Source organism: Pinus tabuliformis, chromosome 1_1, assembly GCF_031772625.1.
Source record: "Pinus tabuliformis cultivar Carrire ecotype Pingquan chromosome 1_1, CPIR1, whole genome shotgun sequence".
Lineage (NCBI taxonomy): Eukaryota > Viridiplantae > Streptophyta > Pinopsida > Pinales > Pinaceae > Pinus > Pinus tabuliformis.
In genome coordinates, this window is record NC_142297.1 from 603,076,091 (window position 1) to 603,096,527 (window position 20,437).

A 20,437-nucleotide genomic window follows, 5' to 3' on the forward strand; every position below is an offset into this window, starting at 1 on the left:
TATTTGCAAATCCCAGTTTCTTTAGCCCACATCCTGCCATAAAGCAATCTAAAGAAACTGAAGAATCTAGCAAACCAGAATCTTCTAATTTCATGTCTGAAGATTCCTACACTAGAGAAGAAGAAGAAAGTTTTGATACAAGCTTCCATAAGACAGAAATATCCTTTGGTGATATGACTCTTCACAAGATAGAAGCAGAACCACAAATTGAAGAGCTTGAAACCTGTATCAATAACTTATCTTTGACAGATCAAGACCAGGAGCAACCTGATAATGAAGATCAAGTCAATGCTACATCATCCAGGTCAAGATGGGAGACTACTTGGAACCCTGTTCCTGATAGAAGAGATCTTATGAAATCTGAATACCATAAGGATTGGTCTGCAAATTCTACCTATTCATGGAATATTGATAATTGCACAGAGGCTGAGATCATGTCTGTTTTACATTCCATGCTTGTATGTTATAGAACTTATCTTGCAGACGATATAGGTCCTATTAATGCTACAAGGAGAATAATAGGAGGATTTGAAGGAACACTGGATTCTTGGTTAAAAGCTGAGACATTAAAAGATCCAAGCCTCCTTGCAGGTTGGGAACAGGCTGTTGTTTTAAATGAAGATGGATCTACACACATAGATCCTGTTACTAATTTGCCTGTCAATAACATGATAGGAAAATTACTCTATGCTATTACAATCAATTTCATTGGTTTCCCACAGATAACCAATGATATTACGACCATTACTTTGCTGGCCATGAAGTTGCATAATATGCAACACTTTGATGAGTACTTTAATGAATTCCTTCACAGATTGCATACATTGACTCCAGATCTCATTCTTGAGCCAAAATGGAAGGAAATTTTTGTTGCATCCCTTCCCCAATGGGTCTCTTCAGCTATTGTCAATAAACTACCAGGGAAGGTTGGGGACTATAAATTTGGCATAATCAGACAAGCTGTAAAAGCAATCATTGTAGAATTGTGCTCACAAATGAAGATTGCAAGAGCAACAACCAATCCTAAAAAGCCACACGGATATCAACAACTCTGCAAACAATGGCACCTTGGTAAAGCTGGAAATTCTGAGGGGCATAAGAGGAGAAAAAGACACTTCAAAAAGAATTCCCAGATCTCCCAAGAAAAGCCAAAAAGAAAACATTACAAAGCAAAACCTTACAAGCATACAAAGATGTTTTCTAAAGATAAAGAAATAATTTGTTACAACTGTAACAAAAAAGGCCACACAGCTCCAAACTGTCCAAATAAAAAGAAAGACTCCTCTAAAAAGAAAGTCCAGTACAGAAATAAGAAAGGAAAGATAAATTCATTTGATCTTCCTAGTAGCTGTGATGAGTTGGTATCTTCTGATTCAGGATCTGAAAATGAATTAAATTTTGTTGATTCAGAAGAATCATCTGATGAAGAATTCTGTAATGATCCCCATTGTACAGAATGTAAATACTGTGATTGTGATGACCCTGATATTTGTACATGCAATGCAGTCAGGATGATGAAGACTGATTATGATGAAATCAGTAAGAATATTTTTGCACAAATGATGGCTGCTACAGATCCGCAAATGAAAGAAATGTACAGATCTTTGCTGACAGAACATTTGAAGAAATCACCTTCTAGTTCAAAGAACTCTCCAAATAAAGGGTATGTTCCTCCTGCTACTCTTTTCTCTGTTGAGGCTTTAACTAGACAATTCAGAAATGAAGATTTTGGAGAAGACTTGCCACAGACTTTGCCTGCAGTACACCAAGCAATAAAAGAATTGAGAAAAACAATCAAAGAGAATAAAAGATTGTGTGTTGAAAGGCACAATGAGTTAAGCCTAAAGATGTTAAATGCACAAGCTCCTTTTGCTTCTTCATCACAAGATCCTATTTCAGGGAAGACAGAAAACTGGACCTACCATTCAGGGCCAGTTCAACAACAGTATAACAAAGAAGAAGAAGAAGAAGAAGAGATAGCAAGAACAGATTTTGGATGCAATAGCATGAATAGAGACGTTATGTATTGTGTTAAAATGAAGGTAAAGATTGGACACCAGTATGAATTCTGGAAAGTTCTTATGGATACTGGTTCCAGGTTAAATATTGTAAGTGATACAGTGGTTGGTATGCATCATAGAAGACCAACAACATGTCCAAGAGTAATCACTGCAAGTGGTGACATCCCCACAAAGCATGAAGCAAAAATTGATGTTCTGCTTACAGAAAAAATTGGAGTTCATTTGGTTTGTCCTGTTGTTCCAGGATTGGATTGTGCAATGTACCTCGGGACACCATTTTTTCAGAATTTTAGTATGCATGGAGCAAAGTTTGATACAAAAACTCAGAGGTATGGTTACTTTATCAATTTTGATAATAAAGAAGTCTTTTTTCCATTCATCAATTCTAATTCTCCAATTAGGATTAAAAGAGTAGAAAGGATGGAAAACCTCCTGGAAAAAATGGAAGTAAAAAGAGAAGTATTAAAAACAGAAGAACATTTGGATAATGGGAAATATGCTTCTGAAATAGCAAAGCTTACTGCTCAATTTAAAGAATGTTGTTCAGATGATCCAAATGCATTTTGGCATATTAAGAAACAGGAGGTAGAGCTTCCTCTCAAAAAAGACTTCAGTGGAAAATTAAGGAGATCCAAAGCAGTGGCCATGAATGAAGAACAGATGAAACTCTGCAGGGAAGAAATAAAGGATCTTTTGAAGAAGGGGCTTATCAGAAAAAGTAAGAGCCCCATAGCATGTTTTGCATTTTATGTTAATAAGCATGCTGAGATTGCCAGAGGTAAACCAAGGTTGGTAGTGAATTATAAACCTCTGAACAATATTCTGGATTATGATGCATATCCTTTGCCAAAGCCATCTTCCATACTAGCCCAGATATCAAGATCCAAGATATTCTCTAAATTTGATCTTAAATCTGGTTTTTGGCAAGTAGGAATCAAGGAAGAAGACAAATGGAAGACTGCATTCTCTGTACCTGAGGGCCACTATGAGTGGAATATCATGCCATTCGGTTTGATCAATGCTCCTTCAGTTTTTCAGAGAATAATGGATGAAACCTTTGAAGGAATGGAAGAGTTCCTGAAAAAATATATTGATGATTTATTGATTCATTTTGATAATATTGCTGACCATGTTAAGCATTTGAAAATCTTTCTTCGCAGGGTCAAAGAAATGGGTATAGTATTATCAGAATCTAAGATGAAATTATTTCGGCCAGTGATAGATTTTTTGGGTTACAATATACAGTATGGATCCTATACTGTAATCCAAAGAAGTTTAAATTTTGTTGATCACTTCCCTGATGAAATCAAGGACAAAACACAACTGCAAAGGTTTTTGGGAAGTTTGAATTATATTTCTAAGTTTTTGAAGCATTGTGCACAAGAAAGAAAACTATTGAACAAAAGGCTTCAAAAGGATCCAATTCCATGGAATAATGACTGCACACAAGCAGTCAGAGCAATAAAAGAAAAAGTCAGAAATATTCAGCCGCTATCCCCTATCAGAGAAGAATGGGAAAAAATTATTATGACAGATGCCAGTTATGAAGGATGGGGAGCAGTTTTATGTCAGAAGAATCCAAGCAGCAAAAGTGATATTGAAATCTGCCAATATGCATCTGGATTATGGGCCAAAAATCAATTGAATTGGTCAAGTCTGAAGAAAGAACTCAGAGCAGTTTGTTTGGGAATAGAAAAATTCAGGGATTTTGTTATCTACACCAAATTTACTGTTAAAACAGACTGCCAGGCATTAAAATTTGCAATTCACAAATGTGATTTTGAGGATGCTGCTATGGTCAGATGGATCATGCAGTTGAGCCAGTATAATTTTGATGTTGAATTTGTTAAAGGTGATAAGAACAATTTTGCAGATATGTTGAGTAGAGAATTTCTGTCAGAACATTCAATTTTAAGTCTACATTGCAATTATATCAGAAGAAGGGAAAGCACTGTTGAAATAGAAACGCCAAATGGTTGGGTAAGTTATATGCTTGAAACTCCAGTACTGATCCATGATGTAGATTGGTACCCAATCAAAGAAATCAGACATCGAGAAGATATTCCTTATCTATGGACAGAAACAATGCAAGATGAAATGAATCAAGAATCAGTGGATGCTTTAGAATATTTGGAATACATTGACAACATACACTATACTCTTGAGAGAGATGATGAGGATGATGATCGGATGACAAGCTGCCACATCACACTTAGAAGGTTTGATAACCCTCTTCATAGAGAAGATTATGACCCGGACAGGCAAAAGGAATGTTTCTACGCAGCTATGAATCTCCAAAATTGCTCAGCCAATTTATTTTATTCTATACAGTCTTCATTTATATTTGAAGGTATGACAGCAGAAGCCTTAGAACAAGAAGATCCTACACCAGATTGGTTCATTGAGTGGTGGCAGATATATGGTCTTTCAGCTTTAATTATCAAGCCATATACACTCCATATGCTTAAAATCCCTGGTTTCAGTGAACCATTTTCCCATATGAATGGAATAGTATACAAGACCGTTGAAGACGTTGCCGACATAAATGATCTGTCTTTCCTGCAAGCAATCCGACGTTGTGGTCACATTAGATGGTTTGTCACAAACCAATACAAGGCACGAATGATATCTCCTAGTACTAATTATGAAGATTTCCACCATCAGGTTGATATCACTTCAAATCCTTTCCAACCCATCAACTTTTTAGAACCGCCTAATCAAAATATTTCACAAACATGGGAATCAGAGAAGGAAATAAGAGTACAATACTTTAATAATTCTCTGATAGAAAGGTTCAGATATCAGCATTATACACATCCACAGATAGAATATTATACAATGGATTGAGTGTTGTCTTTCTGGCCGACTATGGTGCCGGACGAGCTTTCGTGGATTCCCTCGCTCTGGAATCTCCACTTTGTACAACCTTGAGATTTGCAAATCTCATCTTTTATGTCATTTTAGTCTTTCGAGGGTTCACTTATGAATTTCCTCTGTGTAAATAGTTTGTTGGTACTAAGATTCGGTCCCCACATGCCTCGGGCTCTCTGATAAAGAGTAGGGACGAGATAACATAGGACGATATTGTCCTATGCCCGAATCTTGCTTTCGGCGGTCTATCCAGATCTGTCTGAGTACTTTTATTTTGAGTCATCAGTCTGTACAAAGCCCACTCATGAATGTTTGTTCCCTTCCAGCTTATAAATAAGACCTAGCTGCGAAGTAAGATTCATTCGAGTCGGGAGAGAGTCTGAGTTTAGAGTCATAAACTTTTCCTGCTCTGCATCTGCGGACATTTGTGTCTGATCTGCTTGCATCACGAAGAGTTTTGTAAGTCCTAGAGTCTGGTTTGGAAGCCTGCGCATCAGTGTGCTCGGCACTGATGAGAACCTAAAGTGGCTGAACCATTAGGAAAGTCTGAGAGTTTGTCTGTAATTTCTGAGGCAGAGTCTGTCTATTGCCAGGTAGCCTCCGGTAATACTTGTTCCTTGCGAACGGTATAAAGCCCGGTAAAAGCGTAGACGGTCGACCTCTGTAAAGAAATTTCTCATATGTAAATTCAGCATCCATATAATAAAATTCCAGTTCATGTTCATGATTCCGCAATCTTGCTGTTCTTATTATCTGCAAAAGGTCTTGTAGAGAGATGGGAACCTAGTATGGTCAAGATGTTGTAATATTTAACATTTTGACTTGGGTGAAAAAAAAAAAATAATCATTAATAATTATAATTATCAATAAAGCATGTTAACTCAATTAAATTACATAAAAAATAATAATAATCATATTTATAATTATAATTAATAATTAAATCAATCTAGATCCATCTTAACTTGGGATCTATTAAGGGTATAAATAAAAACCTCATGAAAATAGATTTAATGCCTCTTGGCACTTGGTAGATCGAGAGACATGTCTAAGTTGGTGTTAGCTCAGTTCACACACACACTTATATATAATCCTTAAATAAATAAAATGTTAGATTTAAAATAAAAATAAAATTCACTCAATTAAAAATTAAGAAATGAAAAATAATTATTCACAACAATTCAATTCTTTATATTACAATTTTGTTTTTATTAGTAAAAGAATTATAATGTTCAAAGTAGTTTGGAGGCCACCTTTGATCAAAGGAATGAAAATTTGATTTGAAGGAGAAATCCCTTTGTATGTGTTTTATTTCTTGTGCTGTTCATTTTTCAACTATTGGTGTGATTGATGCAATGAGCAGAAATTTAATTTTCTACTATTAAATAAATTTTATTTGAGTTATTTATCATGAGAATATGCAAATATCAGTCACTTAGGCTTGAGAATTTTCCATGGTATTAGAGTAATTTCATTGATTTGGATTCACAAGGATATACAGTGATAGATCAATTGTCAAAAAGGACCAACAGTTAGAGGGTTTCAGTATTTCTCTTAAAAGACTAATTAAGTACGGGAGTTTTTGTATTAGAGCTTGTAGCTTTTACAGATATGGAAGAACCTAATATAATGGAGGAAAAAATGTCGCAATTGCTTTCTTTGGAGGAAGATAGATTTATAGCAGAATTCCATCAGTAGGTACATAAAGAAAGAAAAAAGGCTTGGTATGACAAACATATTAAGCAGAAGAAGTTCTAGGTAGGAGACCTTGTTCTCCTTTATGAAAGCAAGTTTGTAAAGTTTCCAAGAAAATTCAAGATGCATTGGTTGGGCCCATACATTATCAAATATATTACTGATGGAGGCACAGTTCAATTAGCAAAGTTAAATGGAGAATTGGATCAAGGAAGAGTAAATGGAAGCAGGTTGAAGTTGTATAGGGACAACCCTGCCCCTATAGCTTCGCTCAGAAGAAAGAAGAAAAGTCTTAGTGCCACTTACAGTTGAAAGTGGGCACCGGACTATAAACTACACTACAAAGAGAGCTTCGATGTAGGAGCCTCAACGTAATAGGAGTTGTCGCAGTACAATATAAGATGTATCAAAGTTCATCGGAAAAATATGACCGTTAAAAAAATAAATTCCATCGAAACACGCAGAAAGATGCATTTATGAGGACATATTAATTGGATCTAGTGATGGATATGCAATTAATGAACACTAATGATGGGGTTAGAAATTAATATTTTTTATAAAAATTCATGTCCCACCCTAATTTGGTACTTTGTTGTTGGAATATTGCTATTATGGAGAAGTTGCAAAAAGTTTCGTTGTCGTATGTCGTCTGAGCGTTCTTGAGAAGAAATTGTTTGTATATTTCGTGAGAAGGGCATAGTCGGAGTCATGGAAGCATCAGTTGATATGCCCGCAACAACGTCACTGCCTGCAACAACACCATCATGCACGCAACAGATATCTTTGTAAAAGAAAATAAACAGAGAGGAGAGAACGAAGAAGAAACAAGACAAGAAAACTATTGAGCCTTAGGAAGAGCCCAAACCTGTGAGAGATAGTGAGGAAGAATTAGAGAAAGTGCAAATGGAAATGGACAACGCATCATTTACGTCGCCTCTCCCACCATATATTCCACCAAGAAAGCCAAATGAAAAACCAGTGATAGAGTCGAAGGACGTAAAGTATGGCACCTTCACACCTTTATTGTCAGAGTCAATGAAATTTAGTGGAGAAAGACTTGGGAAGACTCCGCAACTGAAGTTCGCGACTATGATTTCAATGACATAAATAAATATATGTAGTTCGCACTAGACAAATACTTGAAACAAGTGCATTACCCTAACAGTGGTGTGACAAGGTTAGAACCATAGTAGTGGGCAACTGAATTAGCACAGTCGGTCTTGTTAAATATGTTGAATGTGTCGCACTTTGGTAGAAGTCTAGGAAGCACAACTTGCGTGAGACAATTGCTTGTGCTAGTGCACGATGGATGCCTAAGGATGGGGAAGAGGGTCCTTATTGACCCAATGCTAATATGGAGAATCAAAAGACTTCCTTATCAAGGGTTGAACCCCACAGAGGAGTTTTTTGGGAAAGATCGGGACAAAGCCATAGTAGACAACATGAAGAACAGGTTTGGAATGACAAAAGGGAATCGAAGTTATGATATCAACTCGATCAATGACCAGGGAGTTCATTTTGTAGCACATATATTGGCTAGAAAAATCATGAGGAAGTGTTAGGCTAATGAAGTCCTTGCACTGGTGGTTTCATTAGCTGCGCAGTGCATTAATGGGGTTCAGTACAACTGGGCCACATATTTATGCCAAGATTTTATGGATGATTGTTGCGAGGATCAGGAGAAAGGTACTCCATTTCATTACGCATGGTTAATTTTGATAATTACGATGCTTGCATGGAAAGAGTTGGAAGATTCGCGGTTCCCTCCGATAGCCTCAAATGTTCATGAAGCCGCACAATATGCCTCGCTATGGTATACCACTGATTCAGTGCAATCACAAGATAACATAACTGTTTTTGTTCTATACCATATGGATTTACACATGATGGTGAAACAACACCCTCGCCTTTCATCGAGCCCATATGAGTAGTACAGTTCTGTTGCAAAGTTTAAGGCTGACTTCCACAAAATTTACATACATGCTCATAGGGACATAAGGAATACATGGCATCCCCTACCATATTTAGTAACATAAGAAAATATCCTAGCATAAGTACAACAATGGTCTGAGGAATGGATGACTATGCCAGAGACAAAGACGGAGGATACTTCGACAAATAAGGACACGACACAACATGGGGAAACGAGTGGGAAGGATAAGGATAAACAAGATTCAGAACAATAGGAGCACCACGAAAAGAGTCTTAGGGATCCTCCTACAGGTGATGAGCAGCACAAAGAATATGAAAAGATAGAGATAGACCCATCTGTTGCAAAGAAGAGGAAGGTACAAGCCGAAGTTGTCACAAAAAGAAAAAAGAAGCTGAAGGCAGACAAGATAAAGGACATAACGCCATTGGTCCTCACTAATGGGTAGTTGGAATAGACTGGGGACAAAATCCAGGAAGCAACAACAGAATTATGGAGCAAGCTTGAGGATCTCTACGCCACACCTCTAACAAGTGTAGCGGAGTGCATTGCAGAACTGAAGACATTTGCATAGACAGTCAAATATCTAGTGTAGGTACAAGAGAAGCTTGGAGAGGAAAGACCAGTAGAGCCTACACTTGGGGGGCAGATAATGCAAATACCTATCGGACCCTGCAGTGTGACTCCACCAAGGTACAGCAGCGAGCCAAAGAGTGGAGGTATGTGAATATGAACATCGCAGCAGTGCTACTTCAGAGATTACACAAGCTACATCAAGAGATCATAGATGAGCTAAAGAAATGTGAACAAATCACCTTGAAGTTAAACATTCATGTAGAGAAAGAGCGAGCTTCACCAAAATAGAAGCTCAACCAGGCGATCCAGGAGAGGGAGTAGACAGTACATTAGCAGCAGAAGCTTAAGGAGGTGGTCGAAGCAACATGTAGTGAGGTTCTAGACATTGATGTCCGAGAAGAGGAACCAATGGAGGACAAGGTCGCGAAGCTCGACCTTGCAGTAAAGGATACAAGAATAAGATCGTAGACGTGAAAATTACATATGATATGAAGATCAACGAGCTATAGATGAAGCTACATCCAACCACACCACAGGAAGTGTGAGAGCAGAGGGAGACCAACTTAAAGGCTGCAGTGGTCAGAGTCTCTGTATTAGTGGCAGATTGTGGGAAGTTATTGGATGAGAGATTACAGATTTGGACTTCGCTGCAAGAAGATCCAAATGTGCAGAAAATGCATGAGGATATTCAGCAGAAGGAGTAGCAGCTGGAGAAGATTCGGGCAACTGTGATAACCTTACCAATCTCATAGAAGCTCGCAAAGGCCAATGAGGGAAATTCCCTCCAGAAGAAGATAGAGGAACTGAGGAAGGGAGAGAAGAATCTGACAGAGAGAAATCAGCCATGGTAGGCTGAGGCTCTCCAACTGTCCCAAGCAGTGGATGAGAACATTCAAGAGCTTCAACAAAGAGAGGAGTCAGTGATGCAGAAGGCTACAGTACTGGCAATAGAAGGACTGCTGGAAGAAATACACAAAGAAGAGAATCAGGTCACAGACATTCTGCAATAATTCAACAACACCTACAACAGTATTGCAGCAAAGATCAAAGGAAAATTGGTTGAGTGACTAGGGATGAGTCACATGTGAGAGTTGGGGGCCTATTGGGTGCAGCCCAACTTGGCCTAGAGTTTGGCAAAAACTCTGCATCTTGTGGGGCAAAGTGTGCAGTGGAGCATGTAGCGGATTGTATTTGAGGAATTAAATATACCGCGTGGTGTCATAAGGGCTTCAGGGTGGATCGAAGCCCCTCCTTTTTGTAAAAGTGCACAAATTTGTAAGGGATCAAGGGTTTTGGGGCCATAGTTGCTTGTTTTAAGGATTCCATAGTATTTGGGCAATGGTACTTTGATGGTGTAACCCTCTAATGTAATAGTATATATAGGGTAAAATAATAAGAAGAGAATCATCTATCTTTGGATCTAGATCAATGTTATGGATGAATGATAGTGATCTGTAATTGTGTAGTGAAAGAAAGGCTCTGTAGCTGAGTGTGCAGAGGTCTGAGTCTGCAGCTGAGTGCGTAGACAGGCTGCAACTTAGTGCGCAGGCCAAGAACTATTTGCTATTCAAATATTCATTATATTAAACAACAGTTCCTGTGGACGTAGCCCTACACTGGGGTGAACCATGGTAATTTGGTGTTCTTGTATGATTGAAGTGTATATTTTCTTATTATCTGTTGTAGAGTAGCAGTTATTATAGTTACAATTTACTTCAGCACAGTGATGGTTTATGGTTTTAGATGGTATGTTTAAGTAATTAATCTAATGCACCAAAGTGATTTATGAGCGCTAAGAATAATATAACATAAGAATACCACATCTGCTAGTCCCTCAAGGCTGAAAAAACATGGTTCTGCATCCTCCCATAGTCACTTCAGGTGAGACTACAATTTGCTTGTAGGTCATTTCCGAAAGGGCCAATGATCAAGGGTTTTGATGGTGCGTAGTATAGATTGAACCTAGTTCAACCCAAATCAAGCCAATAATATGAAAGTTCCAAGGCACTCCAAATAATCTTTGATCTTGGTTCCAGATAAGGTGTTGAATTCGATGGGATAAGATGTGTTGGAAGGTGGGCCTTAAGGAATCCCACATCAACCAATTCGAGCATATAAGCAAAGTGACTTGAAGAACCATAATAAAATATTGAAACCATCATAAAATTGCAAAACTTATTATGAACGTTGCTCGCCAGTTGCTTGGTTTTCAAGCGAAGCTCATGTCCAATTGCGCCAACAAGCTAGTTTTCAAAAAAGTACTTATTTTTCTCTTTACATTTTTTATTTTTTATTTTTTATATGTCCTAGTCTACATGAAATATAAATCTTGTTCAAGTATATGGATACTTCCAATGGAACCATATGTGTAACAAGATGATATCTGAACTTGTATGCAGGTTTGAAAGATATGCTTTGATATGTACCAGTATATGAGATACCAACTGCCTTGATTGAGATGGTGTCAAAAAATATTGAAGAATTGAGCATTGGGATCCAATGATTGTCTTGAACCAAGATTCAATGTAATCTTGTCTTCCTTGGCTCGCTATCATTCCATGCAAGTCTTCAGAGATGTGATCCCCATTCATAGAATATGGCGATAGGCATTCATGAAACTTTTCAATCTCAGGTTCCAACAACTTCTCTTCTTCAACGGTCATCCATGATTCTTGGACCTTATCTAAATATTCTTCTTCTAGTTGTTGTTCTTCAATGGTAGATGGAGAATCATTAGTGGATTGAGGTTTTTTAGTATTGGGTATCTGAAATAGTTTTGTAGGTAGTGGAGTGGGAATGAATCTTTGGGGTGCTTGTGTGGGTGGTAATGGGAAAGGTTGAATTGAGGTCAATTGAGGGTGAACTTGATGTTGTTGTGGAGGTGAATGGTATAGATAACATTGACATCGGTATTGAGGATAGTGAGGAAAAAGTTGAGGATACGGTGGATTTCTTATGTAAGGCCCTTTCCAACCTTGTTGCTAATATTGGTTTTGAGGTTGGGATTGAGATAGCCAAGGTTTCCAAGGAAATGGTGTTTGCCAATTAATTTGAGATTATTGTGCATAATGTGAATTAAGATCTTGCATCATACTAGATTGATGAGTTTGCCATGGTCTTGTTGGAGCTACATAATAGGATTATTCCAATGTTTGATTTTCTCCTTGGTAAACTGCCTTTAACCCTGGTAATGATGGACAATCTTTCATAGTATGTGATCTTGCACGTATTTCACAAATTTTAAAGTTATCAAGTGGACATTCATGAAAAGCATGTTTCTTTCTACATATAGGGAAAAATATAAATAAAGCAACAATGTCAACTTTTTTCTTGTTTTGCATTCTTAGAATATCAATTTCTTCATTTAAATTACCAAGAATGTCTAACAAATTGTTAAGTTCAGTTTCACTTACCAATCTTGATGCCGCCTTACTTACTCTTTCCATAACTAGATCCTAAGGGGATCTTCCATACTTTGACTTTCCTCTTGATATGTTCTTTCACAATTTACAAATCTCTTGAAATGACAATTGAGAGACATCTCCTTTTCCCACCAGGTGAAGAAGATCAATCCATTCATCCCTTATAGATTTTAGTAGGACGGTTTTTAATGTGTCTAATCCTAAATCATACAATTTAGATCTTTTGACATTATAAGTAAATCTCTCCACTAAATCTTCTAGGCTTTCATCCTCTTTTTGATTCATCATAAAGACTTCATTTCTAAGGTCATGGTGTATTCAATAATCTTTATATTTTTCCAAAAATACTCTTTTCATATCATCCCATGTCGTTATAGAATTTGTTCCTAAATTCATGAACCATATAAGAGCTTTATCCTTCAATGTTTCTGGAAACAAATTCAATTTTTGAATGTGTAATGAGTAGCCAGAAGATCAGCAATTTATTTCAAATTTGAAAAGAAATGTTTTCGAGTCTTTTGATCTCATACCTTTGAAGTTAGGAAGTACAGATGGAGAGATGTTCTTCATATGAACGTTGATATCAATTTCTTGAATGGGAAATCCAAATGGATCTTCCTCATTGTCATCATCTCCAGCCATTTCTTCTACCTGAAAAAATAAGAATTCATGATGTGGAAGATGATGTGGCTCTTACTACACCACGTGATTTGGGCGGGTGGTAGGTGATTGAAGTTTTTTTTTTTTTAATGAATTTACCTCTAGGATGTATTAAAATGAGATTAATATTATGAAACTAAATTGATGCAACTAAGAATGAGATGAAATTGAAATCTAACACCTATGTATACTTCCCCGACAATGGTACCAAAATGTTGTGCAATTTAATTGACTGTTAAATTACTTGCATTTATATGTCAATCCGAGTATGTGAGCTTGCGAAGTATACATGAATTATATGTGCTAAGATATCTACTTTCAATTCAAAGAAACTAATCTAATTGCACATGAGGATTTAAACCTATTTATGACTAAGTTTTGATAAGAAAATGCACATTTTTGTCTTAAAAGGCCAATGAATTCAAACTCAAAACTTTGAAATTTAAATGAACTTTTAAAGAAAAATATACTATCAACTTTGAGATCTATTATAATTGGACAAGAAATTAAAATCTATTATCCTAAACAAAAATTGAAATCTATTCTATTAAATAATGAAATGAAATCTAACTATCAAATTAAAAGCACAACTATTCTACAAAACTTTGAATTGGAAACTATTCTAGAAAACAGTGAAAAACAATGATATGTTGAGAAAATTTCAAGTGCAAGAGTTTCCATGTCTTATCAAAATTATGAATAGAACAAACATGAAAATGAAAGCAATTCTTGGAAAATACTTCAAGGAAAGTGCTTTTCGATTTTTAAGCTTATATTGAGCACTCAACCTGTAACATACACAAAAAAAAAGAGAATTCAAACATCTAAAGAAATTAAAAACTAAATCGAAGAAAATATTGAAAAATTGAGATTAAAATGACAACTATACTATCTCACAACTCCACATGGGGCCCTCCTGGTGAGTGTGACGAATTATGAACTCAGATCACTAATTTAAATCACCAATTTCATTCAGAGTTGCACCATATCAGAGATTACATTCATTGAAAAAAAAAAGAATTCTTCTTCTTCAAATAGCAACAAAAATTACAAGTTAATATTCATCATTGACATATAATCTCTCCTCTCATCAAAGAGACTACAATTTATAGGGTTTTGATGCAATTAAGAAACTCAGAATTTTCTTGCTTGAGTTTTGGTCATGAGATAAGTTTTGAAAATAAAATCCAATCTTATTTGATGGATCCTGGGATGAAATATCCACCCATATAGGAAAAGAATGATCTCTCTGCCACGAATTTGCTAAAGAACAACTCATTCCAATATTTTTGGTGATTGTGCATTGAATGATGAATTGGAAAACCGTTTATCCATGTAATCTGCAAAATAAGGGTCCAAAGAACCCTAGAAATATCTCAAATCATAACAAATTTGAAAAAAACAAATATAGAGAACCTAATTGTGCACGTGCTAAAGAAAACCCATGTTTTCGTTTTCCGAAATTCATTTTCATTTGCTCAAAGAATTATGGTAAAAATGGTGGTAGGTGAGTGAAATGGTGTAATGGATGGTTAGAAGTAATGGATTAATGAATGATAAAAACAAGTGAGAATGATGAAAAGTTAGTGACTCAACAATTAACTTCTTATATGTAAGTATATTTAGTAGATAGATGGTTTTTTGCAAGATAATGTAGTTCCCTTCTTGCAAGTAGTGTAGCCCTTAACTTCTGATGAATTGATTCAATAACATTTACAAGTCGAAGTTCAAAAGCATTTTCCTTTTTATCATTGGAGGTAGTTTTTAAATTGCACCTTCATTAGTTAGTTTCCCTTCTAATTCAATGGGAAGAATGGTCTTGGAGCACTATTGATCAAATGCCCTAGTTGAGGGTGGCATGAGTAGAATCCCATCTATTGTGAATATAGCACTGTCACCTCGAATTTTGTATGAAGCCCAGGTTAATAAATAGAGTTAAGAAGCCCTTAGGAGTTGCAACACGCTTGGTGCAATACCAGGGCTCACCAGGTCCTACACTCCTTAGTATCCTCGTCATCTTGTCAATCCAACCTTCCATCCATACCAACCTCAAACTCCTCAATGGGGCAACCGTTCACGATGATGGATGCCCCAGATCGCCCAAACTCTTGCCTTGTTGCCTTCTCCTCCATCTCAACCATAGATACCCCACGGTAACCCACCTAAGAAACCTCAAATGCCTTCCCAAACCAATCTGAACCCGAATAACAAGTAGGCACAATAGTTCTATAGTGGGGGGACATCTTATCTTTCTTATGTTGTGGAAATCTAGGATATCAACCTTAGGTATTGGGAGGTGCTTCCAAAAGCTCACCCACCTTCTCAACCCGGAGATCTTAAATAAGAGAAGGAAGATAGTACCCCTCAAGACAATATACCTCCCTATCCTGAAAGGGTGGTCCAACCTAAACAACACACCCTAGAAGAAGATGACCTTTTGGGAGAATTAAAGAACTTGTGTGTTAAGATACCCCTTATCCAAGCTATCAAATATGTTCCCATTTACAACAAGCTCATTAGGGAAGAGTGTTCAAGAAGCATGGGAGAAGAAAAAGAGATGCCCTGCTATCAATGTTGTTTGGAAGCTATCCGATCTAATTTTTGCGAGGGTTATCTCCCCAAAGTACTTGGATCCTAGTAGCCTGATAGTGGATGTGCACATTAACAATATTTTATTCCCCAACATGTTGATTGACCTTTGGGCTATAATTAATATCATGATCAAGGAAACCATGTTGAAGCTTAACCTCCAAGGAGCCTTGAGAAAGATCACTACAGTGTTGCAGTTTGTAGATAGATCCACAGTATCCCTCGAGGGAGTTATTGAGGATGCGATGGTCTCCATTGAATTATGGGAATATCCCATGGATTTCCTTATCCTCCAACCAAAAAACAAATTTAATGGATGCCCTATCATTCTAGGGAGACCTTGGTTAACCACTGTTGATGCTTACATTAGTTGCAGGGCTCGAAACATAACCATTGAAAATGGGCATCTCACAAACTAGCTTGTATTATATCCCCCCTACTCAACCCTCTGTTGAGCATGATTCACCTTTGTGGGTAGAGGAGGAGGAAGATGAATATTTTTATCAGTCATCCCTCTACCCATTTTTTACATTAGACATTATTGTAGGAAGTAGGAAGCTAAATGAGAGTGACCTTATTGATCACTTCTTGCAGAATCAACCTCCTGCTGCCATCCCAATTGATGAGCTAGTGGAAGAATCCTTAGGGAAACCTGAGGACAATCCATGTTCTGAAATATGTTCTACCAATTCTGATCTAGATCATGCTAAGACTATGGAAATTAGCCCATCCAAAACTTTAAAAATGAACCCTTCCCTCTCAGCAGAGCAAGAATAACAATTATTCATTATATTAATACATCATCTTGATGTCTTTACTTAGGAAACAAAGTTATAGATCAAATGAGAAATATTACCTCAAAACACGAACTCTAACAAAAAAACCCCAAAAATACATAAAAGAAAAGTCGTAAAGTGTTGATGCTGGAATAACCTTCTTTTTTCGGGGTAAATTTTCAACATTTCTTAAAAATGAAAGTAAAATACATTTTTTTGTGCAAAAAACACCCTGAAAATGAAAAGTATTGATGCTGGAATAATGTTTTTAGTAAAAACCCTTTTTTTTTGTGCAGAAAACACCCTGAAAATGAAAAGTGTTGATGTTGGAATAACATTGTTGTTGTTGTTGTTGTTGTTGTTGTTGTTGTTTTTTTTTTTTTTTTTTTTTTTACGAGGTAAATTGTTAACATTTTTTAATAATGACGTTAAAGCTAAAATATCATGACTCTGAAAAGCCTTAAAATTCTTACAATAGGCATGACATTAAAGATAAAATATCACGTCTCCTTCAAATTCCAACAATTTTTAGGCATGGTATTAACGATAAAATATCATGTCTTTGAAAAACCTTAAAATTCCAAGGATGGCATTAAAGATAAAATATCACCTCTATGAAAAGCCTTAAAATTCCAACAATTTTAAGCCATGGTGTTAATATTATTTTAAAAAATTATTACCATTTAATTTATATTAATTTATCTTTGTTTTAAGTTTATCATATTAATAACAATTTATTAAATATAACGTCTTTTTATATAATGTATTAAAGTCACTGGATGGCTTCAGTTATGATGAATGAATAATTGTACAAAACAAATGAATTTATATGTGATTTTGGAGTTTTTGATGATCTCTGCATTAAAACATTTGTTTTTTTTTGGAAATTTGTGTAAATATTTTATTTTTAAATAATTTTAAGATTTTGAAATTTGCAAATTATTTTTGTTAAACTATATTTCACTATTGAGAAAAATATATATATATATATATATTTTAATTTTATTTTCATATATAAGATAATAATAATAATAATAATTTAATATTAAAATTATATTTCTTTTGAATTTAATAAGTCAAAACTATTATACATATTAAATATTATGTAAAAAAATGTCGTTTTCAGAATTCTATCGATGGCTAATGAAGTACACCATAAAAAATAAATAATTCTTCTAGACTTATTACTTCTACATTTTTTTTCTTTTGACATATATATCCATTCAAATATATTGAGAATATGAAAACATTGAAAAAATAAAAAAATAAGACAAAACAAAAAAACACAAAAAATTTAAAAATATATTAATAAGTAAATAAAAATATATATTAAAACGTAAAAAAATTAAAAAACATGACCCAAAAAAATACAATATAAAAATATAAAAGAAGGCAAAATATATATATATATATATATATCAAACATAAAAATAAATAAATAAATAAATAAAAATTATTAAAAAAAAAGCACAAACAAAACCATAAAAAAAAAATATATATATATATATATATATAATAATAATAAATAAATAAATAAAAAAGGAAAATATCTCAAAAAAACATAATTTAAGAAAATAATTTAAAAATTTACCAAAAAAAATAATGTTGATGAGATAAATTCAAAAAAAAAAAAAAAAAAAAAAACAACAACAACAACAACACAATAAAAACCTTTAAAGAAATAACTAAGGAAAAAAATATTTAACAAAATTACCTTATAAAAAAAACATTAAAAAAAATTAAATTAAAAAGAAAAAAAATAGAAAAACATGATGGAAAAAAAAAAATATATATATATATATATATATATATATATAAATAAGAAAAAAAAATAATAAAAATGTAAAAGAAAAAAAAAATTTAACTTGCAAAAATAAAAAATTAAAAAAACAAAACAAACAAAACAAAAACGAAAAATTAAAAAACAACACATAATTTAAAGAAAAAAATAGCCAAAAATAAAAATAATAATAATTGAAGTTAAAGATAAAAAAACAAAAAAAATTGCATAATAAAAAAATATAATTAAAATAAATAATGATAATAATAATAATAATAATAATAATAATAATAAACTAATTTAAAATAATTATACAAAAAAAAAACATATATAAAAGAAATAACGAAAAACAAAAAAACGGGCCTCCCGCCCAAGTAGCCATGGGGCTTGTCCCTCGGTAGCCATGGAGCTATCCCCACAGCCACCTAAGCAGCAAGAGGTTGATTCCCATAATCAACTTCTCCCCGCTCGGGTGGTCGTAAGGGCCAGGGTCGAGCCCCCACAGCCACCTGAGTGGGAGTTCCGTTTATATATATATATATTTTTTTTAATTGTGGATTTTTTATTTTATTTTATTTTTTAACTAAAAAAAAATGTTTTTGATTTTTTTTCTTTAAATAGTTTTTTTTTTAATCCAGATATATATATATATATATATATATATATATATATATATATATATATATATATATATATCGTAGTCTAACTAGCTGGAGGAATTGCCCAGAAAGTTATGGAAATTCCGGATATATTTAGAAAAAATCCGGCAAGGATTTTTGTAAATCGAAGTTATAGTTGTTAAACTTCAAAATTTTAGGTGTCCTAGACGTTTTTGATGGTGCTAAATCCATTTCCACCATCAAAAACACAATTCAAATACTGCCTCTACAAGATTTTTTGAAATATTTTGCCTGGATTCCGACCACTTTTGGTCGTCTAGGCAATTCCTTCACCTCGGTAGACGAATCCTATATATATATTACAAATTAATTTTGGTTTTTTTTTTTACATTTTTATGGAATTTTTTTTTGTCATGGTTTTTTTTTTTTTTTTTTTTTTTTTTTTTACCAACATGAAAATCACCAACATTTTAAAAAAATATCCACACTTAATACATTAGAAAATTTAAAGTGTAAAAAATAAACCCTCTAAACAAAAAGGGTTGATGTTTCATCAACACTTTTCAAAATTAGCATGAAAATCACTAACATTTTAAAACAATGTTCATACTTGATACATAAAAAAATTAAGTGTAAAAAATAAACTCTCTAAAAAAATGAGTTGATGCTACATCAACACTTTTCAAAATCAACATGAAAGTCAGTAACATTTAAAAAAATTGTTACATAAGAAAATTTTAAGTGCCAAAAATATGCTCCAAAAAAAAGGTTATTCTGAATAACCACTTTTCAAAATTGTGGTTTTTTCTTGCTACCTCAAAAAAACGAATAATCGGTAATTTTCTAATTTGATCTGTAACTATGTTTGGACTAAAAGGAAATGAAAGGGGTGCATCCCTTGTTTTGTACCCATCATATTTACATTAAGGAGGGATGTAAACCTATATGTCAACCCCAGAGGAGAATGAGCCATGCCCTTAAGGATATTGTTAAAGAAGAATTCTAAAAACTAATAGATGTAGGATTCACTTAACCCCATTTCAAATAGCGAGTGAGTGTCCCCCCTTGTCATAGTACCCAAGAAAAATGGGAAGTAGAGGATCTTTGTTGACTACAAGGAACTCAACTAGGCTACAAAGAAAGATCATTTCACTTTTCCTTTCATTGATAAAGTCTTGTATGGCCTTGCAAGGAAGAAGTTATTCTCATTCCTAGATGGATTTAGTCAATATAATTAGATTCATATCAACCCCGAGGATCATGAAAAGACCACCTTCACATGTCCATGGGGGAAATTTGCTTATATAGTCCTTCCATTTGGTTTATGTAGTTCACCTGCTACCTTCCAGAGGGAAGTATTGAGTATTTTGGTTAATCTTGTTCATGGCATGCAACGCCCTCCTCCCACACGTACCCAAGATTACGAATCCACCGAGGTAAATATGTGACGAAGAGGTACTATGATATGATTCGACCTCCTAGATCACCTTAAGGAAGTGG